This window comes from Adiantum capillus-veneris, chromosome 28 (assembly GCF_014529385.1).
Source record: "Adiantum capillus-veneris isolate H3 chromosome 28, ASM1452938v2, whole genome shotgun sequence".
In the NCBI taxonomy this organism is placed as follows: Eukaryota; Viridiplantae; Streptophyta; class Polypodiopsida; order Polypodiales; family Pteridaceae; genus Adiantum; species Adiantum capillus-veneris.
In genome coordinates this window covers 50,645,392-50,665,677 of record NC_140958.1, presented here as the reverse complement: position 1 = coordinate 50,665,677, position 20,286 = coordinate 50,645,392, and the positions used below count along the sequence as shown (strand labels likewise).

General features: G+C 44.8%; 1 protein-coding gene across 4 annotated transcripts in view; it reads left to right on the top strand.

Annotated features, from left to right (window-relative positions):
* Window positions 1-20,286, top strand: part of LOC147420437 (uncharacterized) — a 31,865-nt gene that overhangs the window by 9,704 nt on the left and 1,875 nt on the right. The window lies entirely within an intron of this gene.

Here is a 20,286-nt window from a genome sequence, read left to right as displayed (position 1 = left end):
CAAGTCGGGCCAATCACGGATAGTCTCTATCTTGGCCGGGTCCATTTGCACTCCTACAATGTGTCCCAAAAAAGTGTATCTCTGGTATGAAAAATTCACTTTTCTTTGCATTAATCACTAACGTGTTATCTCGTAATGCCTGAAAGACTTGAAGTAGATGATCTCTGTGTTCTGCCTCATTCTTGGAGAAAACAATGATGTCGTCAAAGAAAGTGCCAACAAATAGCCTGTACTCTCGAAAAATCCTGTCCATCATCCGGTTAAATGTCGCAGGAGCATTGGTTAAGCCAAAAGGCATCACCAAAAACTCAAATAACCCAAAAGTCGTCCGAAAAGCTGTCTTGTAGACATCTCTTGGCGCTATCTGATGATATCCACTCTTCAAGTCAATCCTGCTAAAGCACGAGGATCCCTGTAACCTGTCGAGTATATCATCGATCCTAGGAATCGGAAATCTGTTCTTGATGGTGATTTTGTTGAGAGCTCTATAATCAATGCACATTCTCCAAGATCCGTCTTTCTTCAAATCCAACAACAGTGGAGAGCAATACGGTGAAGTACTAGGCTGGACAAGACCCTTTTCTAAAAGGTCTTTCACTTGGTTCATAATCTTTTCATTCTGTACTCGGCTCACACGGTAAGGTGGCCGATTCGGTGGCGTGCTTCCAGGTATTAGATCAATGGTTTGATCTTCAGGCCCTCTGAAAAGCAATCGGCATGAGTGTGGAGAAAAATCTTGGCGTTCTTTTGATCAGGTCAAAACATATTCAACCTTTATCGATCGTTCAGTTCTCTCCCAAAAGAATGAGTAAGAAACTGAAGTTCATCAAGTACAATCTCTAAGCCCTTCATTTATCAAAGTCACTTTCTCGGCCCGGTAGTCAACCACGGCGTAGTTCTTGTGGTTGCTTCCCCTTTGCATACCTTGATACAGAAAGGAGTCCCTTTCTCGTGGGGATCCACAGAGGTGACTGCCTTTCAGATATTGAACAAGAGATTGACTACAGGACCAGAGTTGACTTTGCCGGACTTGCAAAAGTCATTTGAAGTATTTTGTGATGCTTGTGGTTGTAGTCTGGGTGCGGTCTTGATGCAAGAAGGCCATGTCATAGCTTATGAGAGCCGTTTGTTCTCTAGGCCGGACATGACAACACAGATTTATGAGAAAGAGCTTTTGGTGGTTATCCATGCTCTTACTCAGTGGCGGCATTACCTACTCGGAGCGGATTTTACTGTCTTTACAGACCATCAGAGTTTGCGCTACTTCTTGTCACAGAAGCAGCTTTCGGAAAAGCAGATGCGGTGGGCGAACATCTTGTCACAGTTCCACTTCCAGATTGTCCATGTGCAGGGACAGAAGAATGTGGTGGCAGATGCTTTGTCTCGGAAACCGTTGGTTCTAGCTATTTCCGCGATACATCATAGGAGCTTCGAGGATATGGTCGATCAGTATGCCACAGATACAAATTTTGTAGATATTTTCACACGGATACGGGATGAGGAGACAGTAGCTGGATACTCCCTTCAGGAAGGCTACTTGATGAAAAAGACTATGTTGTGCGTTACACAGCCGTTGAGGGAAAAGGTTATGACTGAATGCCACTGTCCACCTTTTACGCGTCACCGTGGCATTGCTACCACCATGAAAGGGGTAGAGAGATACTTCTTTGGGCCGAGACTCAAAAAGGATATGGAAGAGTTTGTGCGCAGTTGCTTAGTATGCCAGAAGGTCAATTTTGACAGGCATAAGGCACAGGGATTGTTCAAGCCTTTACCCATACCCACCCGTCCCTGGGAAAGTATTGAAATGGATTTCATTTTTGATCTCCCGAGAACACAGAATGATCACGATGATTTTCCGATTACATGGCACGTCTGAGACGATTGTCTCCGACAGAGACCCCAGATTTATGAGTTTGTTTTGGAAGGCAATTTGGGAGAACATTGGCACGCGGTTGCAGTTCTCGTCATTGTTCCACTTGCAGACTCACGGGCAATCTGAGATTGCCAATTCAGTGGTTTTAGATTTATTGAAGTCTTGTATCTCGGATCAGAAGACTCAATAGGAAAAGAACTTACCTTTGGTGGAATTTGCCTACAATAACACGATATACTCTTCGACGGGAAGACGCCATGTGAGATTGTTGAAAGCGCTGCGAAGGTTCCATCCTTCCTAAGCATGAAAGATTAGATATTTGAAGCGGATGAATATTCGTGAGATTTGGATACGGCTTTTGCCAAGGTTCGCGAGACTTTGCAGGAGTCTCAAGAACGATAGAAAAAGGCAGCGGATCGCCATCGTCGCGATTTGAAATTGAAGGAGGATGATTGGGTGCTCTTACGTTTTGAGAAGGCACGGCTACGAAAGAAAAAGGGAACGGAGAGGCTTTTTTCAAAGCTTAGTATGCGATACTACGGACCTTTCCAGATCATTGACAAGATAAATGATATCTCCTTCCGATTGAAACTGCCAGATACTTGGAGGATTCACAATGCATTGCATGTGAGTCTCTTGAAACCTGTTAAGGGTGATGTGTCTGATGATGGGGAGCCTGATGAGCAACCCGAATTGGAAGAAAACAAGGAGATCCTTGTTCCTGAACAGATTTTGGCACATAACGATACGAAGAAAGGTAAAGTCCGAAGGCGGTTCTTATGGTTAACTTCAAGAACTTTCCTGCATTTGATGCGAAGTAGATGGAGGAGGAGGACCTAGCAGATACTCCTCGGATTGTGAAACTTTACCTCGATGTTTTGGTTTAGCATAGTCTACTCCAAACGGAACCCATAATTCAGCTTGGCCGGAGATCTGGTGCAGTGGGATGCACAAGAGGGGAGTCACTCCGCTCCTTTGTCAACAGATGCCTCGATTTTGATACTAAAGTCACTGATGTCTCTTTGAGCTTCAGGGATACTGATAGCTGACAGTATTCTACTGGATGACTTTATGAAATGGAATTCCTGATAATGATACTGATTTGTTTCTTCACTTCTTTTGAGTGCAGGAACTGATAGCTGAAATGACTGCAGCATTTTGGTCTGATAGATCTCGAATAGACATGGTTGCAATAGGGGTTAGTCAATTGGACATCGATGAGGTCCTGATTGGACCTAGATGTGATTGATAGCTAGATTGCCGATAAATCATGGTCTAAGATCTGAATGAATGTTGAATGTCATGTGATGTCCTGTGATGTCTAGTGATGTCCTGTGATGTCGTGTGATGTGACTGTCGATTTTGTACATGTGCTAGATGTGTGTTCCTAGTACGTAGGTACTAACAGTCAGTGTCTGATAAGACGGTTTATGGCTTTTGTCGGTTTTGCAGGCGTAATCGCGGTCGATTACAATGCTTTCAAGAGGGGGGTATGTCACAAAGTGATGACGTGGCGGACAGTAGAAACCCTAATTTTTGCCAAAAACCCTAATTTTCGGAAATCGCGGAGGTGAAAAAGCAAAAAAAAAAAAAAAAAAAAAATATATATTTTTGAAATTTTCGGCGACGCAAATCTCAGCTTTTTACTATGATTTGGAAAAAGAGAACTTGCTTTTTACTGGCTCTCATTGAGAGAGAATTTGCTTTTGCTTTCAGAAGCTCTCTGTGAGAGAGAGAAAAGAGCTTTTGCTTTCAAGCTTTTGGGGCTCTGCTTTTGGGCGTCCCTTGTAACTTTAAATAAGTGGTTTGGGCATTCACTTCTCAGAGCATCTGGACGCAGAGTCTGAGAGTGAAACCCTAACCGCTCTCTTGTACTTTGAAGATTGATTAATACAAAAGAAATACCGAAAGGGGCGCCAGTCTTTGGGGCCAATATCTCTAGGCACGGAACTCCGCCGGGCCAGTGTAAAATCTATTGTGATCTGTGAATTGTTTGAAGTGGTTATTTGGTGGTGTCGTGATTGATTCTTGACTTGGAGTGTCCAAGTCTGTTACACTATACGTTGACGACATTGTTCTGATCTTTAAGTCATAGCGACACCTTGAGGCTCTTGATGACTTGTACATAGAGAGGGCTAACAGTGAACTTGTGGAAAACCAAGGTCATGATCTTTCATACTTCCAAGGCAGGCAGGAGCGCGGCAGTTTTTATGGCTGCAAGTGGATAGGTAGAGGTGGTGGAGTCTTATGTATACTTGGGAGTCACCTTTGCCAGCCCACCCAGGCGTTTCACCATGGCAAAGGCAGCCACGGACAGACTCATCTGAGGATATGCGGGTTTGGCCATGGTACAGAGGAGATCTTATTAGGCATACTTTCAAGAGCATTGTATTAAGGGCGGCTCTTCGACACTTTGGTCACCCCAGCTTTGATGTTTGCTGTAGCAGTATGGGCTAGTGGACTATCAGCCACCTCATGGACATAGATTGAGAGACCACAGATATGTATGATATCGCACTTTGTTCCATAAGCCCTTAATGTCAAAGTCGACGATGCGGAAGCGTAGAGACTTCCGCATTAGAGACCAAGGGGAGTGAGCACGAGAGAGAGAGAGAGAGAGAGAGAGAGAGAGAGAGAGAGAGAGAGAGAGAGTCATGGATGCTTGAGAGTCAGTCGTTGCCTGCATCATCGCTAGAAGACTCTAGAAGAATCTAGAAGGATCTAGAAGATTCTAGAAGTTCTAAAAGTATCAAGGAGATTCTAGAAGTTTCTAGAAGCATGGAGAAGATTTCAGAAGAATCTAGAAAGTTTTTGGAAAGCTCTAGAAAGTTGAAGAAGGATCCAGAAGGTTCTAGAAGAACTAGAAGGATCAAGAAGGTTCTAGAAGATTCTAACCTTCTCAAGAAGAACCTAGAAAGTCCTAACCTCCTCAAGTAACCTCCTCAAGCACTAGTATAAATAGGGGTCTTGGGCCACAAGCCCCTCAGTCTTGCCAACACCAGTTGTGAGGCTCTTATGAGGAAAGCCCTCTTTTAGTTCTTGTCTTATGTTCAAGTCTTGTCCTTGCAATCAAGCCTTGTCTTGTACTCAAGTCATGTAATCAAAGTCTTATATCTAGCTCTCTTAATAAAGTATTAAGTCTTGTAATCAAGATTAAGCTTATCATCAAGTCCCAAGTTCTTGTACATTGTGAGCGCCTCCACTTGCTCTCTTCTAGCTCTATACGCGCTCATAACAGTTTGGCAAGACTCCCATCTCTTAATCTTCTCAAGCCATCATGGAGCCGACGATGGAAGGTGTCATCAACGTATTGCAAAGCATCCAAGCTCAGTTACAAGAACTTCGCGAGAGTAACTCTCAACTTCAAGCAGGGCAACCCCTAATCTTGGGACGAGCGTTGCAAAATCTTCAACGTCAAATTCAAGAGCTTCAGGACACAAGCACACATCAAGCACAAGCTGCAAGATCTAGCTATTCTCAACAACATAAGAAGGAGCCGAAGGTCAGCATGCCTGAAAAATTTGATGGGACTAGATCAAAGTTTAGACCCAACAAGTGCGTCTCTTCATTCGAATGCAGCGAGAGCGTTATCCAGATGATGCCTCTCAAGTAGGCCTTATTGGGACCCTCCTCTCGGGTACGGCTCTCTCTTTATTTGCTCCCTTACTTGAAAAAGAATCTCCTCTTCTTCATGACTTTGAAGCTTTTGTGCGGGAGTTCTCTGCAACCTTTGGGGATACTGATAGAGCAAGGGTTACTGAAACCAAACTTAGAAATCTCCGCCAAGGATCAAGATCTGCATCCGTCTATGCATCCGAATTTCAACAGCTCACTTGTGATCTGACTTGGCATGAAGAATATTCCATAAGCCAATTTCGATAAGGATTAAAGGATGACGTAAAAGATCTTTTATTGACTATGCCAAAGGTTCACACTCTAAGCGAGTTCATCTCTCAAGCAATAGAATGTGATAATCGACTATTTGAGAGGAGACAAGAGAGGCGTCTTGGGACACCATTGCGACCCCAAACAGAAGTGACACATAATGGCTACACATCTCAACAGGGCTATGAATCAAGCATTGAGCCCATGCAAATTGATTCAGCACGGTTTCAACCTCTCTCAGCCCAGGAGAAGCAAGGGCGACGCATTAATGGCTTATGTATGTATTGTGGAGAGCAGGGGCACATAGTTCAACAATGTCCAAGGAAGAGAAGAATGAAGGTTCATGGTGCAATGGCCTCAACGTGTTCGGAAAACATGGACGTCCAACCCCAATAGAGACCGACTGGTTGGACAAAAGACAAGCAAAAAAAGGTCTCTTTCTTCCCGTTGATTCCACTTCAAGTTTTATGCTACCAGTCAAGATCCATATGCCGGGTAGGCACATGGATTGTGAAGCAATACTAGATTCAGGTGCAACAGCGTGCTTCATGGACAAAGAATTTGCAAAAGAACAAGGCATACCACTTGTGGAGAAGTCTAATCCAGCAACTGTAGAAGTCATTGATGGTCATTCCCTCACTTCAGGGGATGTTAGGTATGAAACTCGCCCCATAGAAGTAACATTGCAGGAGCATGTTTCAAGAATAGCGTTCAATATTATACAAAGCCCAAGCAGTCCAATTGTTATTGGGCTACCGTGGCTTGAATTACATAATCCTGACATCGATTGGAGGGCTCGGAGAATTGAACCACGAAAAGTCCAAAAGAAGAAGGGAAGGCATAATAGGCCTATATATCTTGGAGCCAAGGTCTTCATGCGTACAGCCAAAAAGTATCCAACTTTCTTGATATTTGCAACACCAACCGACACGTCGACAACAAAAATCATGGAGGCATTGCCACGTCAATATCAAGATTACATTGATGTTTTTGAGAAGAAGAATGCAGACCTCTTACCGGCGCATCGACCCTATGATTGTGCTATAGAGCTTCAGGAGGGAACCCAACCCCCTTTTGGCCCAATATACAAGCTATCTCAAGATGAATTGGTAGAATTACGGAAAAATATTGATGAGAATCTTGCTAAGGGGTTCATACGACATTCAAAGTCCCCAGCAGGAGCTCCAATACTCTTTGTAAAAAAGAAGGACGGAACTCTCCGGATGTGCGTGGATTATAGGGGCCTAAACAAGATCACCGTCAAGAATCGCTATCCCCTTCCCTTGATCCCAAAGCTTCTTGAGCTTTGGCAAGGCAAGAATATTTACAAAAATAGATCTTCGTGGTGCTTACAACCTAGTCAGAATCAAAGAAGGTGATGAATGGAAGACAGCCTTTCGGACAAGGTATGGCCACTTTGAATATACTGTCATGCCATTTGGTCTCACAAATAGCCCATCTGTTTTTCAACATTTAATGAACGATACCTTTCGGGAGTATTTGGATTATTTTGTGGTAATATATTTGGATGATATCTTGATATTTTCCAAGGATCAAGAAGAGCATGAGCACCATGTATGATTAGTGCTTGAAAAGCTTCGTGCATCATGGTTATATGCAAAGTTGGAGAAGTGCTCTTTTCATCAATCTAAGGTGGAATTTCTTGGTTATGTAATTTTTGAAAAGGGAATCTCCATGGATCCATAGAAGGTTCAAACCATCCTTGATTGGGAGATACCCACCTCGGTAAGAGATGTTCAATGTTTCATCGGATTTGCAAATTTTCATCGTATCTTTATATAGGGATACTCCAAGGTGGTTACATCACTCACAAGGTTGACAGGCCATAATAAGTTTGTGTGGGACTCAGAGGCCGCGAAAGCATTTCAGACTCTCAAGCAAGCTTTCACGACCGCACCCATTCTAATTCACGCAGATCCTACAAAGTCTTTCATCCTAGAAACAGACGCTTCAGATTTTGCCCTTGGCGCTATTCTATCCCAAGTAGGAGAGGATGGTCGAGTACATCCAGTGGCTTTTCATTCTCGCAAGTTCTCAGCTGCAGAAATCAATTATGAAATCCATGACAAAGAGCTCTTAGCAATCATCGACTCCTTCGACACTTGGCGTCACCTACTTGGAAGGAGCTCCTCATAAGATCACTGTCTATACAGATCACAAGAATTTGGAATACTTCATGACATCCCGCGTCTTGAATCGTCGCTAAACCAGGTGGAGTGGTATCCTATCAAGGTTTGATTTTCTTATCTCTTATAGACCTGGCCGTCAACAAGCTAAGCCAGATGCCTTATCAAGAAGATCCTACCTTGCACCTAGAGAAGGCGATGCAGCATTTGATCAACAAGAGTCAGTGATTTTGAAACTTGAGCAGCTTAAGCTAAACGCCACCATGAGCCAAGCTCCTGAAGATTCTACTTTTCTTTCTAAGGTGAAGACGCAAATTGCAAAAGACCCACTTGCTCAGAATATTAGACAACAACTACAAGGACAAGAGGTTAATGAGGACTTTCAAGCAATTGATGGACTAATTTACTATAAGGGTCTTCTCTATATTCCGCGAGGACCAACACGCTTGGAGGTACTCCAGCAATGGCATGATCTTCCATCAGCAGGGCATTTTGAGGTTAATAAGACAATTGAGCTACTCTCCCGTGACTTTTGGTGGCCTCAAATGTGGAAGCTTGTCAAGGAGTATGTAGGCACTTGTGACACTTGCAATAGATCAAAGGCCCCTCGTCATCGTCCTCATGGGTTACTCCATCCCTTGCCCATTCCAACCAAACCATGGTCATCCATCTCCATGGATTTCATTGTAGAGCTACCCTTGTCGCAAGGATTTGACTCCATTTTAGTAGTCGTGGATCGGTTTACAAAATGGCACACTTCATTCCAACCACTAAAACCATCACCAGCGAAGGTACGCCCAAACTCTTTCTAGAACATATCTATCGTTATCACGGATTACCGGATGACATAGTTTCTGATCGAGGCCCACAATTCATCTCTAGCTTTTGGAAAAGCTTATTCAAGCTACTCGGAGTACAAATCAACCTCTCCTCAGCCAATCACCCACAAAGTGATGGACAAACACAGAGAGTAAATCAAGTTTTGGAACAGTATCTCCGCTGTACTATCAATTATCACCAGGATAATTGGGTCGAGCTCCTACCGCTAGCAGAATTCTCCTATAATAATAGTTTTCATGCTTCCACCCGTCACACCCTATTCTTTGCTAATTATGGTCAACATCCCAAACAGGATATCCACAGACACTATCAAGTCAAGAATCCAGCTGCTATTCATCTTACACAACAATTATCTGCAATTCACAAAGAACTTACAATTCATATCAAAGAAGCTCAATCCAAGTATAAGGTAAGTGCAGATCTCCATCGCATGCAGCATCCAAAATACAAAGAAGGGGATAAAGTGTGGCTCCTCCGATGTGATCTGCGTTCATCTCGTCCCTGTCAAAAGCTTGATTATCGAAGGCTTGGTCTGTTTAAAATTATCCGTCAAGTCAATCTAGTTACCTATCGACTCCGATTGCCCTCATCCATGAAAATCCATCCGGTCTTTCATGTCTCAGTTCTAGAACCTTGTCACACATCTAAGATCCCAGGAAGAGCCCTACAACCACCTCCTTCGGTTGAGATTCAAGGACATGACGAATATGAGGTCGAGAAAGTCCTAGATTCTCGAGTTTCGTGTGGCAGGTTACAGTACTTGGTGCATTGGAAAGGCTATGATGTTAGTGAACGAACCTGGGAACCACTGGGAACCAGCACACAATCTACAACATGCATCTCTCAAAGTCCAAGAGTTCCATCAACAACATCCATGGAAGCCCAACTCAAGGAACACCATTGCTCCTCGTGGAACTCGTCGCTGGAGGAGGGGGTATTGTCATGGATGCTTGAGAGTCAGTCGTTGCCTGCATCATCGCTAGAAGGCTCTAGAAGAATCTAGAAGGATCTAGAAGAATCTAGAAGGATCTAGAAGATTCTATCAAGGAGATTCTAGAAGTTTCTAGAAGCATGGAGAAGATTCCGGAAGAATCTAGAAGTTTCTTGAAAGCCCTAGAAAGTTGAAGAAGGATCTAGAAGGTTCTAGAAGAACTAGAAGGATCAAGAAGTTTCTAGAAGCTTGGAGAAGATTCAAGAAGAATCTAGAAGTTTCTGGAAAGCTCTAGAAAGTTGGAGAAGGATCGAGAAGGTTCTAGAAGAACTAGAAGGATCAAGAAGGTTCTAGAATATTCTCCTCAAGAAGAATCTAGAATGTCCTAACCTCCTCAAGTAACCTCCTCAAGCACTAGTATAAATAGGGGTCTTGGGTCACAAGCCCCTCAGTCTTGCCAACACCAGTTGTGAGGCTCTTATGAGGAAAGCCCTCTGCTAGTTCTTGTCTTATGTTCAAGTCTTGTCCTTGCAATCAAGCCTTGTCTTGTGCTCAAGTCATGCAATCAAAGTCTTGTATCTAGCTCTCTTAATAAAGTATTAAGTCTTGTAATCAAGATTAAGCTTATCATCAAGTCCCAAGTTCTTGTGAGTGCCTCCACTTGCTCTCTTCTAGCTCTATACGCGCTCATAACACACACACACACACACACACACACACACACACAGAGAGAGAGAGAGAGAGAGAGAGAGAGAGAGAGAGAGAGAGAGAGAGAGAGAGAGAGACTCTTTAACCAATCAACCTTGGCTATGAATAACTGAATGTGTATACAATGGAGGCAAGGGGTTGCTTTTATAGCAATTTCAATAAATTACCCTACCCAAGACTTTGACAAATAAGTAAAATAAATACCTAAAAGCCAAACTAAATAATGGAATCATATTGGGCAGTTCACTTGAGATGCCTAAACTTTAACACCCTCTCTGCAGCTCATAGTGGACATCAATAGTGAGACCAAGTTGATGAAGAAGCTACCATGGACACCCTAGCACCGGCCGGGATACTGGATACACCTCGGTGTTGCTCTCCTCAACTTTGTACATGAAAGTAATGCCATCTTGAGCATTGGTTGCCTTTGTAGAAACTTTGAACTGTAGTCCACACTACGTCCAATAATCCCCATTCGTGAACTATGAACACGTCACGTCCAAAATATAAAACTCCAAGATAATGAACTGTTGTGTAAGGTGCGGCAGAATGAATGTTGTATTTTCTCAAGATTAGTGATCTTTATTGCTCAAGGTTCCTTTTAGTTCTTAGGGAAAGAGAGAGCTTTCTGTCTTATGGGGAGTGCTATGATCACGAACAAAGTGAGTGGATATTGTGCGTGCAAGTGAATGAGACTGAGAGAAGGAGAGAGAAGAGATACGACACCGAGAGGTTGTAAAACCCTCCTCCGAAGGCCCCACTCTCGTCGGCGAGAGTGGTCTAGCAATGGACTGATGCAATGGGACTATGCCGATGACGACGACGACTCGATGGCTGAAATCTGGGATCTTCTAATCGCTGATTCTCGGGACTGTTCGGTGGCTGAAAATGTCTGTTTTGGCTGCGTTTTTATGGCTGAAAATGGGGGGAACATCTGCAACCGACTAGGGGCTGATCTGCTACGGTACCATAGGCTGAAAACTGCAAGAATCCAACTGCTGAATTTTGCGTTTTTGCTACTGCTGAGCTGGCGTTTTTGACAAGGCTGAAAAAACGCTGAATCTGCAAGTGATGCGGGCGTTTTTGTCAAGGCTGAAAAACGCTGGCTGGGATGTATCTGCTGAGGTTGGAAAACGCCAGGCAAGAGGACTTGTAGGCGATGGTTTGCTGGGAGGAAACGCCAAAGGGAAGGAGTGGATGGCGAGGGTCGACTGCTGAGGGGGGGTACTGTTGAGAAGTTGCCTGTTGAGCGGGAAGCTCCTACTGCCTCTTCTGCCAGAAACTGCTAACTTGGGTTTGCTTATATATTAACTTAGCAAAATTGCCCTACCTACTTTTGTTGGAAAGTCACTTAAAAATATTAAGTGAAAATAACCAATAAATAGGAAAATAGGCTAAATGCACTGGAAAATTCCCCTAACTGATGCTAATGGATTCAGACGGGAATTCCGATGATCATGCTGTGTGCAACCGGAGGATATGCATCTATGCTAAGTGATTGGGCATGCACGGTCTACGATGTGGGGGAGCAGGAGAGAGCCCACTTGCTGCTCTATGCCATGAGAGTGAAGGAGAAGAGGAGATTGGCGCAGAAGGAGCACACGCTGAGGAAGAACGTGAGAGAGAGAGAGAGCTCGTTGAAATCTGGGAAAAGCCACGCTATTGTTCTTTTGGGCTTCACATTTGAGTATATGAGTAAGTGACTAGGGGGCCATTCACACTTGGGCCCCCTCACTTATAAGTCTTTTAACTTATAAGTTAGTAAGTACAAGGCACTTAGGCCTTTATTCTCTAACAACCTCCCACCTAAAGGCAATGTACCTTGGGAGATCAAAGAATCAACTAACTATGATACATCAGCTGATCATGCACTTACTCATCCAACACTCATCATCTGTCGGCAATATGCAAACCGCTCTGCTGGAAGACTCTTGGTCAAAAGATCTGCAGGGTTGTCATCTGTGTGCACCTTGACAAGTGTAATGCTCTTGTCATCAAGCACACTCCTGATAAAATGATACTTCACCTCTATGTGCTTTGTCTTGGCATGAAAAACAGGATTCCTTGCAAGCATAATAGCACTTTGACTATCACAGTGTAGCACAGGAACCGGTGACTTAATGCCAAGCTCTTCTACCAAACGCATGAGCCACAAAGCTTCTTTGCATGCCTCAGTGGCAGCCACATACTCAGCCTCAGTGGTAGACAAAGCAACACATTTTTGCAGTCTAGAAATCCAAGAAACTGCACCTCCTGTGAATGTAAACACATATCCAGAGGTAGACTTCCTGCAATCTGGATGTCCAGCAAAATCTGCATCTGTAAAGCCATGCACAGATGGCTCACTCTTCCCAAAACAAATGGACAAGTCTTTAGTGCCTTTCAAGTATCTCAAGATACACTTCACTGCTTCCCAATGCTTTTTGCCAGGATTGCTCATGTACCTGCTTACCACTCCCACCGCAAATGCAATGTCCGGACGTGTAGCAACCATAGCATACATCAAACTGCCAACGGTTGATGCATAAGGAATCTTGGCCATTTCAGCCCGCATATCATCTGTGTTTGGGCAGTCATGTGTAGTCAGTTTTACATATGGAGGCAGCGGAGTACCAAGTGCCTTTCCCCCATCCATATGAAAACGATGTAGCACCTTATTAACATAATCTCGTTGAGATAGATACAGACGCCTGTTTGGTATATCTCGAGAGATACGCATGCCCAAAATATGATTAGCATCACCAAGATCCTTCATGTCAAAGCGATGCTTTAAGCTTTGCTGTAATGCATCCAACTCCGTGACATTTTTACCCGCAATAAGCATGTCATCAACATACAAAATCAGCAATAGAAGAGATCCATCACTTGCCGTTTTGATATACAAACAGTGATCAAAATTACTTCTTTTGTATCCTTGAGACCTCATGAATGTATCAAACTTGTGATACCATGCACGGGGAGACTGTTTCAAACCATACAAGCTCTTCAAGAGTCTACATACTTTCTTCTCTTGCCCCTTTGACACAAAACCTTCTGGCTGCATCATATAGATCATCTCAAGCAAATCGCCATGCAAAAACGCTGTTTTGACATCCATTTGCTTTAACTCCATATCTTCAGAAGCAACCAGGCCTAAAACAAGACGTAATGTGGCAAGCTTTACGACAGGAGAAAAAATCTCATCAAAATCCACACCATGCTTTTGCTTGTACCCTTTAGCAACCAAACGTGCCTTGTACTTCGAAGAAGCATCAGATGTGACCTTGGTCTTGTAAACCCATTTACATGGCAGAGCCTTATGCCCTTTAGGCAAATCAACCAAGTCCCATGTATGGTTTTTCTCCAAAGACTGCATTTCCGAAACCATTGCTTTGAACCATTTCTTACTGTCTTCCCGTTGCATAGCCTCTTTATAGCAAGACGGCTCACCACAATCGGTAAGCATGACATAGTCCAAAGACGGTTCATATCTATCGGGGGGCCTTGTCACCCGAGTAGACCTACGCACCTAATGATCCATAACAGGTGGATTTTCAGCCTGTAAACCATCAAAAACAGCAGGCTGTTCAGCCGGTTGCATCGCAACAACGGGCGGTCTAGGAGCATCAACCTGTTCCCCTACCTGTGGTGCATCAATGGCAACTTGTTGGGGCTGATTTTCAGCAGCTAATGGCTGATTTTCAGCATGTAAAGGCTGCTGAACATTGGGCCTTCTTGGCTGTCCATATGTAACATCTTCACGAAAAACAACCCGGCGCACTTCCTCGACCTTTGTGGGCTGTTTGTGCATGCAATTCTCATTGAAGATGACATCATTGCTGCGTATGATTTTCCGTAATGCGGGATCCCATAATCTATACCCCATTTCACCATCCTCACCATATCCTAGGAAAATGCATTTATGAGACTTTGGTTCTAGTTTGGTGCGCAGTTCACTCCGGATGTGAACATAGGCCTCACAACCAAACACTCTTAAATGTGCATATGAGGGTGGCTTGCCAGACCACACCTCCTCAGGCACCTTTCCACCCAAAGCCTTGCTAGGTGAGCGATTAATCAAGTGAATAGCTGTTTGCACAGCTTCTGCCCAAAAACCATGAGGTAATGCAGCATGTGACAGCATACTCCGAACTTTCTCTTGGATAGTCCAGTTCAACCTCTCTGCAACTCCATTCTGAGAGGGATTAAAAGGAGCCGTGAGCTCTCTTTTAATACCTTTAGTAGCACAAAAGTCAATAAATGCTTTTGATACATACTCCCCCCCATTGTCTGAGCGCAAAGACCTAAGCTTCTTGTCAGTTTGATTCTCAACAAACGCAAGAAACTTCTTGAAAGTATCCAAAACATCGCTTTTAGCACGTATTGGATACACCCACACCTTACGTGTAGCATCATCGATAAACGAGACAAAATATTTCTTTCCCCCTAAGGACAACTGTGGCATTTCACATACATCGGAATGCACTAAGTCTAACCTGTCAGACTTCAAAGAAAGTGACCTTTTGTGCGGTGTTTGACTGTGCTTACCGTAAATACAGTGCTCACAATGAGAAAAATCAGCATACCTCAAACACGGCAAATAACCACAACGAGACAGAGTTTCCATTCCTCTTTTACTCATGTGTCCCAACCGGCCATGCCACAAAGAAACACTTGGCTGCTCGGTTACGGCGACAACATGGTCACGCACACTAGATACATGCAAAGGATACAAAGTGTCCGATTTACAACCCTTGGCTACAATCCGGGCCCCTTTACAAATTTTCCACTTGCTATCACCAAAAGTGGTGTGATAGCCTGCATCATCTAGCTGCCCTGTACTAATCAAACTCTTCTTGAGTTGTGGCACATGGCGCACTTTGTGCAAAACAAAAGTCATACCATCAGCAAAGGAAAACTGGACACTGCCAATACCTGCAATGTCACATGCATAGTTATCTCCCAAATAAACAGTGCCTTGCACCTCACCTGAGTACTGTGTAAACCAATCCCTATGAGGTGTTACATGAAAGGAGGCACCTGAATCAAGAATCCAAGTATGCATGTCCACATCAGAACCCATAGCAAGGGTATGTGCATCCACAGAAGAGGCATTGAGTACATCAGTGCTGCTGTCACTGTCACAACTACTAGCAACATTGATTTCCTCAATCAACACAGTGCTCTTCTTGGCATTTCCCTTGTCCTTTGCATCAGTTTCAGCACCCTTGTTCTTCTCTTTCTTCCACTCATAGCATTTCCGTTTATAATGCCCTTTCTTTCCACAATGATGACACACAGCATCTTTCCTACGAGATTTGCTGCGTGCCCTGTCCTTACTGTTAGATTTCTCCCTCTGTTGAGACCTGCCTCTCAAGTGCAATGCATTAGAAGACCCACCTGTGGTGTTCTTCCTGTTCATCTCTTCCATCAAGAGAGAACTCTCTACATCTGCATACTTAAGTGACGCACTTGAGTTACTAAGAGCTGTCCGGAATACATCCCAACTCTCGGGCAATGTGCATAGCAGAAAAGTAGCTTTGAACTCCTCATCAATCGTGAATTTCAGCTCTGTCAGTTGGCTGAAAATAGAATTGAATTCATTGAGGTGCATTGACATGTGCGTGCCCTCTTTCATGCGGAGATCCATAAGCTTCTTAAGCCAATACACTTTACTGGCAGCACTCTGCTGTGCATACAACTCGTCTAAACGCTTCCACATGCCCCATGCTGTCTGCTCATTCTCTACATTGAAGAGTAAATTGTCAGACACCGAAAGCATGATCGTGGAGCGAGCCAACTCGTCCACTTCTTCCCATTCTTCAACCTCCATATCAACCGGTTTCACACCCTATAACTTAATAGGTTTCGCCTGTTTCTTCTGCAACATCACATTATAACATTGCTTCTTCCATATAGCAAAGTTATGGGCACCTTCAAGCTTGCGAATGTGCAACAAATTGCCACTTTCACTGCTAGAAGCCATTCTGAGTGATTGCAAACACTGAAACCCTGTTTTGCCGACCTAAACACGCCCAAATGTGCGCAATCGGGCAAAAAACAGCTTGCTGTTACAGAAAAACAGCGAGCAAATTTCACGCGAAATCATCCCAAAACAGCATACATTCACTGCCAAACCCTTACCAAAGGTTTCCACAAGGTGTATACATCATTTGCTTGCTGAAATTCCCTGTTTTAGGGCAAAAATCAGACCTGTAAACACCTGTTTTGCTGAATTTTCAGAACCTCGTTGGTGGAAACACCTGTAAGATTGACCTGTGAGACTTGCCCTAATGAAATTGCATCAAATTGACCCCGAAATTGGTCAATTTCAGCAGAAATAGGCTGCTGTTCGCCAGTTTTTGAAACCCTAATTTTGGGGAAACTGTCACCGGAGGTCGATTCTACACGGTGAGAGGATCCCTTCGCGACAGAGTTGATCGAAAACGGTTGAATATCCTTCCCGCAGCGAGCAAGAACAGAATTCTGATCTGTGTTGCGAAGATGGCTCTCTTGGAAACCCTAAAGCTCTGATACCATGTGTGGGGGAGCAGGAGAGAGAGCCCACTTGCTGCTCTATGCCATGAGAGTGAAGGAGAAGAGGAGATTGGCGCAGAAGGAGCACACGCTGAGGAAGAACGTGAGAGAGAGAGAGAGCTCGTTGAAATCTGGGAAAAGCCACGCTATTGTTCTTTTGGGCTTCACATTTGAGTATATGAGTAAGTGACTAGGGGGCCATTCACACTTGGGCCCCCTCACTTATAAGTCTTTTAACTTATAAGTTAGTAAGTACAAGGCACTTAGGCCTTTATTCCCTAACATACGAATAGACTCACAAAAGTGCCAGATCACTGCTAATCGAGACTTGACTGAACTAACTGAATTGACTGAACCCTGCTGTGGTGTAGCTTGTCCACGGACACATAGGGTTGGTATGTGTCACGTGACATGTTGGAACACATCCTGTCCATGATCTGACCAACAACAATGAATTGGCGCACCCATCCATAGTGTTTGACGTCTGATTGGTTCCTTGCCGAATGCATGTGCATTGAACTCCGACCTACGGGTCCAAACACCAATAACTTGAACTCCAACACGAGTCCAAATTCATATAGGGAGCAGTGCTTGCCCCTCTCTGCCACTCACAAGCCTCTCTCTAGCTGAAGCTAGTGGTGACACCTGTCATTTGACTAGAAATCTGACGTCGAGGCCACTGTGGCTACGAGTGCCATGTCGATCTCCTCTGTCAAATCTTTATTACCGTAATCTCTGTCCAGCTTGCCTTTGTCGTTGTCAATCTGTGAGTTCCTACTTTCTTTGGCTTCAAACTCTCGAGCCAAACAAAGCGTCGAATCACATTCATGACAAATGTGGTCATACCTCGTGGGTACCAAGGCAGCTAACTGAGTATTGGTACTGCCATCCTCCACCTGACCTTTGCCATTGTGTTCTAGCGAACTTTGCTGGTTGCTTTTGACTTCACAAACTCGAGCCAAACAATTTGTCGGGTTCCTTGAGAACTGTGCCGATGCATAGACCGCTAAACGGATGGTTGAGGATCTGTTATCCATAGCTTTTGGTTGGGTTTGGTCGATGTCGTCGAGGGTGCTCAAGCAAGGGGACGCCATTTTGAAGTTGCAAGATCTCGAAACTGGTACTCCTCGCACTCCAAGGGCCATACAAGTCCACCAAGCCTCATCGAACTTCCAAGCAATTCCACCCCACCGGTACTCCCAAGCCGCTACACACCCTCTCTTGAGCTCCAATCTCCTCGTTCCTTTTCGAGCCACTCCACAGCTCTTCGACTCCCAAGTCGCTCCACAATCTGCCACTTTACCTTGCAAACCTGCCATAGTGCCACAAAATAACCCAAGTGACAGCCGCACCAAGACACCCTCCTGCTGTTGCATTTCAAAACGCCAAGGGGGAAGTGTGTCAAAGATGTTGTCCAAGGAGGGGCTCTATGGCTGTCAGCGGAGCACATAGGCTGGCGTTTTAAAACGCTAGCCCAAAACGGTGACGCACCGGCAGAACCCGGGGGGGGGGGGGGGGGGGGGGGGGGGCGGGGCGCCTCAAAACGCGAGCTCAAGGGGGCGAGACTGTTGCTGGAAGGGGACGTTGGGGGCAGCGTTTTAAAACGCTTCCGTGGGAGTAGGGGGGGGGGGCTTCGACGTTGTGGCTGGGGCACTTGCAAACGGACAGTGTTTTAGAACGCTTCCTCCATCGCTTCACAGTCAGCAACGGGAGAGAGAACAAGGGTGTTGCCTAGCGTTTTAAACGCTCACGACGGCGTGTGGGAGGGATTGGACACCGGCGACGAAATTCTTCTCTTCTCTTCACGGGACAGCTCCTTCACGCCAAGGCCTTCAAGCACGAGCTACAGCAAGCTCTGATACCATGTCAAAGTCGACGATGCGGAAGCGTAGAGAGAGAGAGAGAGAGAGAGAGAGAGAGAGAGAGAGAGAGAGAGAGAGAGTCTCTTGAACCAATCAACCTTGGCAATGAATAACTGAATGTGTATACAATGGAGGCAAGGGGTTGCTTATATAGCGAGCCCAATAAATTGCCCTACCCAAGACTTTGACAAATAAGTAAAATAAATACCTAAAAGCCAAACTAAATAATGGGATCACATTGGGCAGTTCACTTGAGATGCCTAAACTTTAACACTTAGTACCACACAACATTGTTAGAGCAGTTAGCTACTCCATCCATGCTAGTCGAGTCTATTGTCGAGACAATTTGCCTCATTCAGAGGATGAGAGAGATACAATCAAATAGACTCACACGTAGAGCCTTTGAGGCCTCTAGACAGACCTAAAGTCAAGTGGGCAAGATTCTTGGTACCGGCAGGTGAGAGTTGTTTGGAGAACATGCACTAGACATGGATAGATAACCACCCTTCCAATATGACCTGGATTCACCCTTCATCTAGCTCTCACATAGTGAGAGGAACATAGTACTCGGAGAGGATCTATGGCTACTCTACATTAGGCAGACACGGACCGCACGTAGTCAGCCTCTTGTCGTCGTATTGCAGTGAGTACTTCTTGACCATGCTAGACGAGGGGTTCATTTAGAAACCATGCTACATGGATACGTAGATGCCACAGGGCTCATGAGTGGAGATTAGTCAGCTCCAGGTATCGTCACACCCGGCTAGAGACAGAGGCAAGAACTTTTACTTGTACCCCCTAAGCTGAGAGGTTCTGCCAGCTTTGCACAAAGATTGAGGACGAAGAGAATTTTGTTTGCAGATGTAGAGCATATGAGAGTATCAACGACAGATATGAGGCTCTTTTCACGGGACAGCCCCCCCTGCAACAGATCATGGAGTCTAGAGACCATCACCTGTTTGGCTGTTTTCTAGTGGAGATGCATCGACATAGAGAGACATTGCTAGCACCTATAGTGGCACTAAAGGATGGCAAACAGTCTCAGCTTACAGACTTCAAACACAACCCTACCGCCACCCATCACACTAACATAGGGAGGGGTCACCCTTCAGCAAGCTGAGTGGTCTGGGCTAGGAGACGCCCCCGAGCTCCAAGATACAGAGCTTGAAAAGCATGAAGGACTCTATCCTCTTACCTCTTGTGAAGAGAGATATAGATGGATACAAGTGTATGGAACGAATGATACCCTGCTGAATTTTCTCTCTCTCTCTCTCTCTCTCCCTCTCTCTCAAGCTCTAACCAAAGATTGGTATTTATCCTATGTGCAAAGTGTTAATAGCCTTCGGTGTATCAAGGGCGAGTTTCATATAAGCATCCATAGCGCGCGCGCCCCCCCCCCCCCCCCCCCCCCCCCCCCCCCCCCCCCCCCCCCCCGGCTCCATGAATCACCCACTCCCTCCCTACCACAGGACCACATTTTATTACTTTGTATTTTTGTCCTTTCCCGATAGAAGGAGGACA